We start from the raw sequence: 15,202 nt of genomic DNA on the forward strand, positions 1-15,202 counted from the left end.
CATCCAACCTAAGACTTTCAGTCAGGACTGACAAGCATGGCATGCTATGCTCAGAGGAACAGACTGTTTACATTTAAATTCAAATTTTAAAAGAAACAAAGACAAAATGAAACTCTTTGACTGCCCAGTGAAAACATTTGATACCTATTAATAATGAAATCAAACTTAATGGAATTCAGTTGAACTATTAAACTGTCCAGTGGGTAAAAATTAACATCAGCTGTTTCGTCTTTTTGTGTATTATAGTAATGAGTTAGATGTATCTGGACTGTAGCTCTGGGGAGCAATATGGTTACAAAAAACAAGCCAAAGTGCGGTGTTTTTTCAGTCTGATGGTACAGAAATTGATGCTCTGTTTTGGGGCGGGAATGGGGATTGCATTTGTGTGCACGTTTATATGCATGCATGTCACAGGTCAAACATGAATTCATTCCTCGGGCACAATTTGGCTTGAATCCTTCTTCTTCTCTTTCTTTCTTTTTTTCCCCCTTACTTACTGGCACAAAGCTTGCCAAGTAGATAGCAACCCCCAGGATCTCTCTGTCTCTGCCTCCCCAGCATATTGAGACTGTGTGTGCCACCACATCCAACTTTTGAACATGGGATCTGAGACCCCACTCAGTGTGAGTCAAGCACTCCACTGGTTGAGCCACCTTCCCACCTATAAAATTAATTGTCTTTACGCTAATTTGAAAAGTAGTTAGCATGGGGAGGAAGCTAACCAGGAAGTAGATGTTAGCTTGGAGGGGTGGCATTGGCCAATGCTTTCTTCTTCCTTTCCTCTAGCTCTGTGGTGGCTGTGCCAGTAGTGGCTTTCCTGGAAAAATACTTACATCTACATCCAGATTGGCATAGTGAATGGCACAGGTCCATGACAGGGATTCCTGGTATGTTTTCTAGCAAAGGTGACAAAGAAATTAACCAACAACCTCCACTTGAATTTGGAGGGAAATCGCTAAGTGATTATACTGGGACAACTAGAACTGTTTCCTGCAAACAGGCACCTTCATTCAGCCCAAAGCAAGGTACCTAACAATTGTCTTTCTTCTTTTGCTATGTGTATTAGTGTAGGTGTCTATGTCTATGTGTAGGCATACATGTGTATGGGGGTGTGGGTGTATGTTTGTGCTCATCTCTGTGGAGTAAGAAGTTGATGATAAGCATCTTCCCGAATCACTCTAAACATTGTTTTTGAGACAGGGTATCCCACCAACCTTGGAGCAAACACCAGGGGGGATCCTCCCATCTCTGAACCCACAGTGCTAGAGTTGCAAGGTCGAAACACCCATATGTAGTTTCCTACATAGATGCTAGGGCGCGAACGCAGGACCTCACGCTTGTGAGCCAAGACCTGCAACTTTCGCAGCAAGTTCTTTATTGACTATGCCCTCTCCCGGCTCACATTTTTTTGGTCTCTAAAAGTCCTCTCTGATTTCTTGGGTCTCAAATTTCTCCTTTGTTGTTCTTGAGTGTGAGCCTTTTCATGTGTAGTGAGAAGTGAGAATGTAGGAGATTTTGAAATAGGAGGAAAGAGTTGTTTGGTAGTGTTGTCTTTGAGAAGAGGGTAGAAAGCACATGTTTCCCCCGATTGAGGGAAGGGATAAGATATAATTAGAACAAAAGATGAAGTTATTGGAAACATCCTTTGCTCAGCATGAGATGGGAACAGATACTTGAAGCTCAGTCTCTGTGCTTGGATTAGTAGCTCCCAGCACAGCGTCTGCTTACCTGTTATTACTTCGCAAACAGCTCTTAAAATTTGTAGTCAGTGACAGCTTTAACACACTAAAATTAGCTGGATTCATTAAAGGCGTAAGTGGTCACCAGCCTTAATTTCTTTTTATTTATGTGTATGTGTGTATCTGCATATGCATGTACACGTGTGTGTGAGTTTTCATGAAGATGAGAAGATGCTATTGGGCCTCCTAGAGTGGATGTGGGTGATCATGAGAGGCCCAATGTTGGTGCTGGGAAAGGAACCATGGTTTTCTGCAAGAGAGACATGGACTGTCTTTTCATGTTCAGCCCTAAACTTGCGGTGTGAATGAAAACTCACTTCAATTATATTACTATATATAATTCCAGGTGAATAGGGGAAAACCAAACTAATAACATATATAGAAATGTTAATGAAAATAATTTTGTGGATACTGTTCCATCCTTTTCCCTACTCTTATGGAGCATTTCCATCTAATCTCTTGAATTTTCTGAGGCATATTGTGAAAATTAATCTTTTTTATTTGCCATGGGACAGCATGCCAACCATGTGAGGAATCTAAGATCTCTCTTCAGTAAGGCACCAAGGTCAGAGCTAGTGAGGATACGGACAGAGCATGCACTGAGCGACAAGTCCTGCATACTTTCCTCTGACACCATCACTAATGTCTGTTTCTGCTGGGAATCTGGAACAAGGTGCAGGATCAAACATGAGATCTGTTTCAGGATTTTGTACATGTTTGCTTTGGTGTGTTGAAACTGGAACAAACTTCTTGTATGAGATGTTCAAAAACCAGGCTTAAGTAGGTTGGGAGGATGGATCAGTGGGTAAAAGACTTGTGCTGTGCTTACAAGGACTTAGGTTTGATCCCCAGTACCCACATTCTGAAAATCCAAGTAGGGTGGTGTGGCTTGTCCTCCCAAAGTTGAGGATGTAGAGGCAGTTAGATTTCTGAGGGCTTTAGACTACTCAGTGGGTTCCAGGCCATTGAGAGAGTCTGCCTTAAAATAAAAATGTGGGCAGTTCATAAGGAACAATATCTGGTTGACCTCTGATACAGCACACGCACACACACACACACACACACACACACAGACACACACACACACACACACACACACACACACACACACACTCCCAATCACCAGAAAAACAAGGGAAGGATCAATTGATGGTTTTAATGCTATGCTAATATTTTCCAAACTGAATCTGCAATTTTTTCAAGTTCATTTACCAAACTTTGTTTAGCTTAAAAAAGCCAGAGAGCTAAACAGCTAAATATGTCTTCTCTTTCTTTTTTTAATTATCCACACTACTTTAGAATAAAACAAACTTGCTGTATTATCTATCTGACTTTGAGAAGGTTTCATATGCTAATTCTGTAAAGATCATCAATATTTAAATGCACAGATATTCCAGTAGAGAATACCCATAAAAGAGAGCATCATCAATATTACATTACAGATAAAATCACTTCCACCCCAGCATATGATCTTCACAATTCTTTCAGTGCTGACATGAGCCTAGCACATCTTAAACCTGCCACAGGATGCAGCTGAAGAGGGTATGTTGAAATATGAGCGGCAGGGCTGCATCCCTGACACCCGGCCGCCCACATGTTAGCTCTAGCTTATGCCCCGAAATAATTACACAGAAACTGTATTCTTTTAAACACCGCTTGGCCCATTATATCTAGCCTTTTCTCAGCTAACTCTCGCACCTGGACTAGCCCATTTCTAATAATCTGTGTAGCCCACGAGCTGGCTTACCAGGAATGATCTTAACCTGTTTCTGTCTGGAGTGGGAGAACCATGGCGACTCACTGACTCAGCTTCTTTCTCCCAACCTTCTGTTCTGTTTACTTCTCCCACCTATGTTTTAACCTATCAGGGCCAAGCAGTTTCTTTATTGCTTAACTAATGAAATCAAAAGATTGATATATGACACTCCCACATCAAGGGTAGCTTCATCTTACAAAGCACCACAAAGGGGACCATTCACTGGAAACAGTCAAGTCTTTAGTCTAAAGGCCTCTCACTGGGTTTGTGTTCACAAAGCAAAGATGCTCAGTGAAGGATGTGGCCATGGTTCAGTTACTGGGAGAGCTGTGTGTCAGTCAAGAGCATTGGGGAGTGTCTGATGTTAGCAGGCAGAGGTCAAGGCAATCTGTCACAGGCAAGAGTACTAGCCAAAGCCAGGCATCCCACAGGTGATGATGTGCACACTGTCATAAATAAAGGCCTGCCAGGAAACAGAATGAAGGACAGATGTGACAGTGCCACACTGTGGGAATCAGAGTTACTGGGAGTTGTGTTCAGTATCTGCTGTAAGTCACACACTGGCATAGGTTCTTTATTTTGCAACCCTATGAGAAAGGACCCAGTTTATAAATGATAAAGTGCTGAAATTGAAAAGAAAGGATTATACTTGTTTGCTCAAGCTTAGTTATATGTAATGATGATACAATTTGACCTGATTTAATATGATTTTATTCTAAGCTTTTCAATCACAAAACACAAGTTTTAAAACTTAGAGGATTGGGTATTTTTATTGTTTTTATGTGAGAAAGTTGGGTAAACAATTGTGGGCTTTTACCATGATTTTGAGAAAAACACACTAACCGACTTAACAATTGGTTAAGTATTTTCTTGACTTTTCTGTCAAATGTAGACATTTCAGATGGTTATGAAAGCAATTTTGCATTTGTTTGCTAAGCTAGTATTATCTGCCTCTGCAAAACAACAGAACAGGAAATACTGGTTCCAAGGCTTTCTTCCTCCAGGCTTGCTTAGAGGAAGACTGAGGGTAGAGGGCCTTATCCTAGAGGTAGCACAAAAGTTGGCTTCTCTTTAATAACACTAAGCTTTTCACAATTAAAGTCACTGTATCTAAACTCACTTGGCCCATTTTAATTATGTTCAACTCCCCTTCTCATCAGACTGCATGTTTCTCAAATGTTTCTGCTCTTGCTTTTTGTTTTGTTTTGTTTGTTTCTGTTTTTTAAATCTCAAATCTCATGATACCATAGCTAAAAGCAGTTAGCAACAACCATGCCACAGCTGAAATTCCAATACTGCCTTGGAATTTCTTCCACAAGTATTATTGATCCATTATTTTACAATTCTGTCCTATTCAGTTTTTTCAAGACTCTAGCAGAATGTAGCCAAATTCATTGCAAGAACACACCATGAATTACATGTACTCTAAATCTCGATAGATGATTGATTGATTTCTTGCCATACAAAACCTCAAGAGTACAGTCCATAGAATCCATATTTCTAGGGTTGATTTGGCCTTTCAAACACTGACCATAATTGCCCACTAAGCTCTGCTTATAACAATTTATGGTTTCTCTAGGTTACATCTGTTCCAGTTCATCTCACAAACCAGTTTCAAAGACGTAAGAACCACTCAGTCAAGTCTAGCATAGGAAGAACTCTGATTCTCTGGGGTCAATTTTGTGTGAGTTTTTTTGCTCACAGCTGTGACAAAACATCTGACTCAGGAAACTATAGAGAAGAAAAAACATTCATGGTGGCAGGAGGATTTCAGAACATCATTTTCGCAAGGTAGGGGCCAATTCACAGCAGTGACTTGCTACATGAAAACATCTTTCTTTGTTACACACAATCGGGCTCTGTAAATATGACCTACTTGCTTTCTTGTTTTTGCTTTTCAGGACAAAAGGAGATAAGAAAAAGATGCTTTTACAGGTTTTTAAGAAAAGGTAAGATATTTACAGATATGTATTAATAGACTGGGAGTAATGTTGCTACATAGTTTTCAACAAAAGAAAACGTCTGATTTGGGGTTCATGGTTTCAGAGGGTAAGAATCTATGAGGAGAGAGCAAAGGCATGAAAGCAGAAACAGTTTAGAGCTTGCATCTTGATCCAAAATTTGGAGGGAGAGAAAGCCCTGGGAATGGCTAAAGGCTTTTGAAACTTTGAAGCTCACCCCCTGTGACAGCCACCCCCCCCAACAAGTTTACACCTCCAATCCTTCCCAAACAACTCTACCAACTTGTGAGCAAAGATATGAACCTACAAGGCCCATTTTCATTCAAACCACCACATTCCACACTCTGGTTCGGCCATATTACCATATTATAAAGCAAAATATGTTTAGTTCAACTTTAAAGGTTCCCGTGTTCATTGTTAGTTTTCACACTGTTTCAAAGTCCAAAGCCCAAAATTTTTCTGAGAGTCAAGCAATCTCTTAATCATATCTCTTAAATAAAAATTATCAAATCACATATTTCCCATATTCAATGACACAAAATATATATTACCACTCCAAAACAAGGAATGGAGTCACAGTGAGGAAATACGAAACCACAGCAAGACCAAAACCTAGCAAGGCAAACTTTGAATCCTATACCTCAATGCACAATGTCGAAAGACTTAGATGACCCCATCCTCCCAGCTTTTCAGACTACAACACACTTCTCTCCCTTGAACTGGTTCCACATCCCATCTCTACCTCTCCTTGGAAAATGTCTCATGTTGCTGGCACCCCAGCTTTTTGGGGTCTCTAAAGTAGTCCATGCTTCATTTTCACAACTTTACTTGATGGCTTTTCATCCAAGGACTCCCCTGCCACATGCCTGGCCTTAAAGGATCTTCTTTAGTTCAGAAAAAGATTTCACAACCTATTTACTTGTGTATCTTTCATGACTCTATGGCCAGAACAAGGACATCATTGCCAAGTTGTTCAATATTAGGTTGCCTTGAGATGCCCCACATCAAGGAAATTAATCCTATCACTTTTAGCTTCAGGCAGATTTTTAGAACAAGAGCAGAAATCAGCTACATTCTTTTCCAAAATATCACAAGAATAGTCTCTTGGTCATTTACTAATAGTCTTTTGTTCTGAAACATCTTGAGTTGGGTCTCCATAGTCCACATGGCTATCAGCAAGACTGTTTCTGCTTACAGCATTTATCTATTTTCCTAGTTCAAAGTCCCAAAGTCTTATACATTTCTCTGAAACCAGCATGGTCATGTCTGTAATAGTCGCAGCCCATGCCGAGGACCAACTTCTGCATCAGTCACTCTTCCATAGGTATGATAAAACACCATGACCAAGGCAACCTTTAAGAGAAATTATCTAATTTGAGGCTTACAGTTTCAGAGGATTAGAGCCCACGGTGGCAGAACAAAAGCAGGGTGGCAGACACAGTTGAGAGCTCACATCTTGATTTTCAAACTAATTGGAGAAGAGAGAGATTATTTTGTTTTGTTTTGTGATAGTCTCTCTATGTAGCCTGTGTTTGCTGAATTCTTGACTTTCCTGCCTCATCCTTCTAAGTACTGAAATTATAGGCATGTGACCCCAACAACTAGAGAATGCAATACCCGAGTTTTTTGTTATCAAGGTTTTCCCTGAAGATCACTTGGGATAGTGGGTAAGAAAAGCCTTATAATTGAAAAAAAAGTACAGTAACATCTGCAACATTATTGTTTCATGTAACAATTCAATCCTCTGTACCACAGTCCCGAAATGCTTTTTGAAAACCTACATATGTATCAGCTCTTTCTCAACAGTGCAGGATCATATACACGACATGATTTCTAGTAAATAAACAGAAAGGGGTAAACATCTTGTGTGTGTTTATTCAGCCTTAAAACTGCAAGCTCATCTTGGTTACCAAGTCCCAGTCCATTCTACTTTCTTAAGTACGACTTCCTAGCAATCGATAAGAGCAGTCCATTAACAGAGCAGCTGGTGTGGCAGAGACTCTGTTGAAGAAAACATCCCAGATGAAGCTAATAAGAGCATGTGAGCAAAGGGAAGAGGGCTGAATTGGAGTTGGAAGTAATTTATTTCATTAGTTAACACTAGACAGAAATTGCAATGTAATGGAATTAATCATTTGAAATGGATTGTTCACTCAGAACAATACAAACACTCCACTTGGTGCTTCCCACCACTCCCCACCCCATGAATAAATTTGGCCATAAAGGATTTCTTTTTACTTAAAGGAGTAAAGGAGCTAAGTAGGTGGCTCAGAAGTTAAGTGCATGTAGAAGCTCTTGCAGAAAAGTTGAGTTCTGTTTCCAGCACCTACATCAGGAAGCTAATAAACACCTGTAATTCCAGCACCAAGAGATTCAACACCCACTTTTGGCATTCATGGTCATTTGTGTACATATATGTCCATACCTATATGTAGATCGTCTTAGGGTATCTATTGCTGAGAGAGAAAAAAAAACATCACCACCAAAAAGCAAGTTGGGGAGGAAAATGTTTGTTAGGCTTAATTTCACTTTAGCATTGCTGATTGTCACTGAAGGAAGTCAGGGCAGGACCTCAAAATAAGACAGGATATTGGAAGAAAGATCTGATGCAGTGGTCATGGAGGAGAGTTGCTTACTGGCTTGCTTCCCTTGACTTGTTCAGCCCATCTTCTTATAGAACCCAGGACCAGCGGCTCTGGCATGGCACCACCTGCCATGGGCTGGGTACTCCCCATTGATCACTAAATGAGAAAATGCCTTACAGCTGGATCTCCAGGAGGCCTTTCCTTAGCTGATGCTGTTAAAAATGCTGCAAGATCCCTGGCAGCAGTAGGCAGGCAGGCAGCAGGCCCTGAGAGCAGTCAGTCCCAGGCAGAGATGGCTGCTAGTTCCTGAGCTCCCGGAAGAGTCACTGGCACTGGGCTGGTCGTGACAGGCTGCTCCCAGTGAGCCCAGGGGTGTGAGCAGGTGGCCGGTAGAAGGTACATGGGCAGACACATTGTACAGAATAGAATTGGATAATTATTACTTAGAAGAGAGAAAGAGTGGGGAAAGAAGGAGAAGAGAAAGGAGAGAGACAGAGAAGGGAGTGGGAGAGAGGGAAGTGACCGTGCCAAAAAGGAAGGGTGAGAATCAAGATGATGAGAGGGGGGCTGGGGCCACGGGGAGTGGGTGTGGCTTGTTTCTTAAAGAGATGAAAACCATAACAGAGGCTCCTTCCTCTGATGGTTCTAGCCTGTGTTGACACACAAAACCACCCAGGACTCAGGTGCAAATACATACATATAAGTTAAAAAAATAATATAATCAGGAAAATATAGAATAAGAAAAATCATGAATTTTGCACAGATCTTGGGAAGAGGAACAATGGCATTCCAGGTAAAGCCTCCTGGAAAGGAGGACAGCATCAGCCAAAGCACCACAGTGAACTAGGAAGGGCAGCGCTGGGCTGCATGGATTGTGTGAAGGGAAGTACATGGGACCCTTCATTAGGGTGAGCCAGGATTTCCAAGTGGCTAACCAATACATGCCATGATAACACAAAGCTGCAACTCTGCACACCATGACCTCAATGACTAAATGTGTTTGCATGTTCCTAGTTTGCAATGCCCTTATTTGCATGGAAGAGTTGCACAACAGGAAATTATGCGTTCAGTGGATCAGTCTCACCTACAGACCTAGAGAATGGCCTGTGAATGTTGAATTGCGTGGACACTTACTCCACAATCCTCACTATTCATTCCTAAATTGGAGTTCTGTACTTCCCATCCGGCTGCCTTCTTCCAGTTACTCAATAAATCACATTCCTATTCTTGTTTAAAGGAAAAATGCATTCATGGCCCTCCAATCTCTCTCCTGCTACTGTAAAGACTGGGAACCCAGTCTAATACAGACTGCATGAATCTGATAGAATATATTCATGAAAAACAAACAAATAAACAAGCAACTCTTTTAGGGGCTAGAGAGGTGGCCCAGTGGTTCAAAGCATGTACTCTGCAGAGGACTTGAGTTCAGTCTCAGAACCTGCATTGCGTGACTCACAAACCCTTGGAGTTCCGTCCCTAGGGTATCTGATGCCCTCTTCCAACCTATGTCGAGCCTGTACTCATGATATACATACACAGCACACACACACACACACACACACACACACACACACACACACACGTAAAAATAAAATCTAATTTAAAGATGAACTCTTCTAAGCATTTAGTTCATGCACAGACACATTGAAAGGAATGCCTAGTGTTTCCTAGTCATGAACAATCTTTTCCACAAATCACCATTCCTGTCACAGGAGTGATACTAAACCAATCGTTAACAGGGCTATATGAGACCTAAGTTTTCTTATTTGCAGCCTTGACTACAAAATCACTAACAAAATGTTTGTGAGAAAAAACTTCCCACATATATCAAATTTCAGAGGTCATAGCTCACAGCTATTATATGACTCCATAGGATTTGTCTCCAATCAGAAACACAGATTTCCAACTACAAGTTTAGCACTTGAGCCACACAATTAATGATACTTTATTGAGAAAGTGCTCTGGGTGCTGTTTTATTCATATACAGAATTCATTTTAATTAACTTGAAATGAAATAGAGTTATTGCCAAGAGATGAGGCCAGAGAACCAACATCTGGCTGCTCTAGCCAATCATAGATCATTTGTTTTTTTTAATGTTTACCATAATTCTTTTGGTAAATTCATGGATGTTTTTCATGTATAAAGAATCAACACCTCAAAAAGATGAATCTGTTGTTGAAGGTCACAGGGCAGGTGGGAGAGCAGACCAGCAGCTGGGTCCCATTTCTAAGTGTTCCTAGTCCTTGTTACAGTTTCTACTGTGGTTTAGGAATGTTACTTTCAGATTTCATGATAACTTACTTCCAGCCAGAAGGAACAGGCACACAATGGAACTATGTTCACATTTGGGAGTTCCAAGTCTACAAAACTGTGCTACTCTGATGGATAAACTGGGTAGTGATTTGTACACAACCCGGAGCTCTTTCCAGAAATCATATTAAATGAGGTTCAATGTGCGCTCATTTAACACGCTATGGAATCACAAAGAATCTGAGTGAAGCAACATATAGGTGGAGTCAGAATAAAGTCACTCACAGAGCTGGCAACAAGGTGAAGTGCTTGCAGCGCCTAAGGCACAAGCACTTAGAAGGTGGTGGCTGCTTTTAAAGTCCTCCAACTCCATGGCTTGCACAGAGAAAGATGCTCTTATGCATTGCTTTCCGCGTCTCCATTTTCTCTGACCATACCAAACAGTAAGAATTTGTTCCAGAGTTCTGCAAGGTATTTTGTCCAGAGAAAGTCCAACTGGAGGGCGTGGGATGATGTGTCTTTTCATCTGTCACTGATGGTCACCTGAGCCCCCTGATTCATGCACCTGCCCAAGCCTGTTCCTCCTAGCTCCTGTTTTCCTCTGTGCTTTTATTCTAATATTAAATTTGTGATGTTTCTTCTCTTTGACTCCTCAGTTTCTTTACTTTAACTTCTCCAGTACCTAGAATTTAGGCATGTCACAGAGAAGGTACACTCTTCCTATGATATGTTAAGAAAATGGTGAAACTGATGTCTTTCACAGTAAATGGAAAGGTTGTTGCAAGCGGTGCCCACTAGTGTTCAAGGCAGAGAACCCTCCGGGTCTCAACGGTAAACAATAAGATCCATCTGGGTTGGAAGCCAGATCCACAGATAGTACAGCATACATGTGACTCTGTAGAGATACCTATAAGCAAGGATCTCTCCTAATATACGCAGGAAAGGTGTCATTACCTGGAGACCAGTGAAGTATTGGGTGATATCCAATGGGGATATGGGAATTACACAGCTTGTCTGAGATAAAAACTAGCATTAAAGCACAAATAACTTTGAACCCATTGGATCTTGTAGAGCTTGCATAGATAAGACACTAATGGGACCCAGTTTTAGAAATCTACACTAGGTTTATAAATAGGGCTTCCAGATAAAAGACAAGATGCCCATTTACTGTTGAAATTAACGCTGAATAACTTCTGTATAAATGTGTCCCAAATATTGTATGAGACATAGTTATACTAAAATAAATCAAATCTGAAATTCAAATGGAATTGGGCATGCTATATTTTTATTTTCTAAATGTGCAACTTTATTTATAGAGAAAGTTAGAAATTGCTTATTTCCACTAATTTTAGGATTCAATATTCTTTTATATGTGTGCATGTCTATAGTGTATATATTGTATGTGCACATGTTGTATGACCATGTGTGCGTGGAAGCAAAGGAGGATGTCCAGTGTCTTTCTGTATTATTCTCCCTTTGTTCCTTTAATACAGGGTTTCTCCCTGAGGAGGCTGGCAATTAGAAAGCCCCAGGAATCTTGCTGTCTCCATCCTCCATAGTCCTGTCTTTACAGGCTCCTCTTTGGCCATATTCAGCTTTTTATGTAGGAGCTAGGCATTTAGGCCAAAATCTTCATGCTTGCATAACAGTTGATCTTATCCACTGAGCCATCTCCTCAGCCAGTATTTGATGTTCTTGTGAACAAGCTGATGGTGGAAATAAAGACAGATGGAACTTGGAGGCGTAAAAATCATGTGAACTTGCTTCTTTTGCAAAATGGATATAATAAAAATAGGTATAAGCTGGAAAGATGGCTTAGCCATTAACAACATTTGCTGTTCTTGCAGAGGACAGTTCCCAGCAATGTTGGGCAAATCACAAGTCTTTAGCCCCATTTCCAGGGACATACACACACACACAGACACACACTTACACAAAATCTTTTTTTATTGTTTGTTTGTTTTAAAAGTCAATATGTCTATTTGTAGCAAATGTCGAAAAGACCACTTCCTGTGTAGGAAGTGTTGAGCACACAGCCCTCCTATTTAAGGATGTCTGAGCCCAGAGCCAGCCTACCTAGGAAGAACTGAGTGCAGGCCCCTCCCTTGTAGAGAGTGTGGTGAACGTTCACCTCCAGGGTAGGGAATGCAGAGCACAGATGCCTCTTGCATAACAAGTCCTGTCAGTAGGCACCTTCCCTGTGTGATCCAAGGAACCCAGGCCTTTAGCCTGCATGCAATGCCGAATCCAGGTGCCTCCTGTGTAGGAAGTGCTGGGCACAGGCTTGGCACATAGCAAGTGCTCAATAGATTGCAACCATCATGACAGTCAGGGGTTCACGAAGACAAGGATGTCTTGTGAAGTGTGTGAAGAAATAAGGCAACATCCTTGGTGTAGTAGCACATTCTGAAACTTCACCACTGTTCTTCATGATCCACTTCCCACCAGGAGCTCATGTCAGGAGTATGACATGCAACCAGAACACAGTGGCAGGGACACAGCCCACAGCAGCTGTGTGGAGACAACACACTTTAAAAAAAAATTATTGATTGTTTAGCGGATTTCACATCATGCATTCATTCTGATCCCATCCATCTCCCAGTCCCTTCGTATCTGCCCGCTGCCCCTGCAACCTCCAAGCAAAAGTAAAACAGAATAAAATTTAAGAGAAACTAATCTCATCATGGAAGACGTAATGTGACATAGTGAGTCACACAGTATGCCTTGAAAATGTGGCAGCAGAAGAGCTGACCATGACTCCTTACATCTCCCCCAGCTCCTCTGCCATGGGGTGCTGTGGATGATGGAAAGATGCCCCCCACAGCTCCTTGCCACTTGTCACCTGAAGCAGGGCAGGTGGGAGAGGTGGCCTGGGGGCATGAGAGTGAAAGAGCCAGCCCTGCTCCCCATCAGTTGCAGCACTTGGAAGAGTGGGCCCAGCACCTCAACTGTGCAACACAGTAGGGCTGGCTCTGGAGGTAGAGAAGAGCCTGCCACACGAGAAGAGGAGAACTGCTCCTTGCTGCCTGCTGCTTTGAGTGAGCTAGAAGGGGCAGTGCTGGAGAGCTCACCCTGGTGGTGAGGGTAAGGGAGAGCTGGCTAGCTGACCAACCCAGCTACCATACAGGCCCAGAACCAAGACAATGAATTAGCTCACGATGATATTCACCCCATCTATGAACTGCTGGAGCATATAAAGGGGCCAGTCCTGCAGATCCAAAGCTGCCAGGATCTCCACGACACTAAGCAACAACAAGATATCCAAGCAGAGACTCAGTGAGGGCCCGCTATTGGTGGCCTAGCAGAAGCCAGATGCCTGGAACTAGGCCAATGACTCACGGCAACGAACACTTGCAGGTAAAGATGTACGGACTAAGGAGCGTGCTCTGTGACACGCTTTCATTCTAAGGCGAAGCAGAAGAGCTTCACTAGTGCCATTTGTGCCTTTGACAAATGGGAGGTTGACTACGACACGTGGATGCCAGTGTGGAGCATAAATAGCATTTAGTAGGCAGGTCCTGAAGAAAGAAAAGCCGCTCTGTGTCACTGTCTCTCTGGAGCCAGGCTTTGAAGGACTGGAAACTGTCTGGGAATCAGGAAGATGAAACCTGTCAGGACAACCTGTTAACCATTTTAAGACAGACTATTTTCTAGATGCTTTTATTTGGGAGCCCAGGATATGGGATTGTATTCGGCAAATAGCCCTAGCAAATGTAATTCATCAGATTTTGATGGAAAACCTTTCTTCTTGGTTATAAACATCTAAATAATCCATAGTGAACATCACGAGTTATTGGAATCTCCAGTGTGACTTTAATATATTCCTTCCTGGAGAATGTGGCCATGTTTTCTGAACCTTTATTGGAAAATGAAAGTCTCCTATAAAATGTATTTCAGATCATTTAACTTTTCTATCCTCTGTTATGAGCCAATGAATTTACGCATGCCAGCAAATCAAGCTAAACCTAAATACTTTAGCCTGAGATTAAAAGCCTCAGTACGTAAATTAGGGTTAATAAAAAAAAAAAACCGAATGTATTCCTGCATATGCCACTGCTGTCACTTTCACAAAATGATGCCACTCAGAGGTGGAGGATAGGTACATTGGGTGATTCTTTTCTTTAAAAGAATTATGTCCTCAGAAATCAGTCCCAGATGGTTCTGTTGTTATAAATTAAGGTTGATCAAAGAGACACAGCTCCCTAAGGACTCTTATCTCTGGACATTAAATCAAGTGCCTGCCATTGCATTTTTATACCTCTGGTCCATGCTGTCACCAGTGTTAAAAATTGAGACAGATTGATGAGCTGTAGCAGACAGTTCACAAGGCACCAGTTTCCGCTGTCTGGGTTACCTAGGGAGTCTACATGCATAGGAGAAACTCTACACTGGCCTGGGGGTACCCTGGAAATTTGAGAGCCATAGTGAAGTTCCACAGGCTGATCCCGGGTGCTATCCAGCAATTTCTCGGCTTCTAGAACTTTCCCTTCAGCATGGGGCTGGAGGCTCATGAGTCTAAGCAAGTAAACAGTCCTTGGGAAGGTGAAACTTATGACAATCCACATGGGACTTCTCCTGAGGGTTACAGAAGCAGTAAATGCCTTGAGGGCTTGGTGGGAGACTAGTACTGGTGGAACTGCCAAGAGGGGTTTTTCCATCTGTTTAGCAGCCTGCAGGTCTGTCATGGGTGGGGGTAAGTAGATGGGTGTGTCGTGTTGCCCTAGGAAATCTCATACAATATAGGGTAAAATGATGTGGGAATGATTTCTTATTAATAAAGAAACTGCCTAGGCCCATTTCATAGGCCAACCCTTAGGTAGGCAGAGAAAACAGAACAGGATGCTGGGAGAAAGAAGCTGAGTCAGTGAGTCGCCATGGTTCTCCCACGCCAGACAGATGCAGGTTAAGAT

Source organism: Microtus ochrogaster, chromosome 6 (genome assembly GCF_000317375.1).
Source record: "Microtus ochrogaster isolate Prairie Vole_2 chromosome 6, MicOch1.0, whole genome shotgun sequence".
In the NCBI taxonomy this organism is placed as follows: Eukaryota; Metazoa; Chordata; class Mammalia; order Rodentia; family Cricetidae; genus Microtus; species Microtus ochrogaster.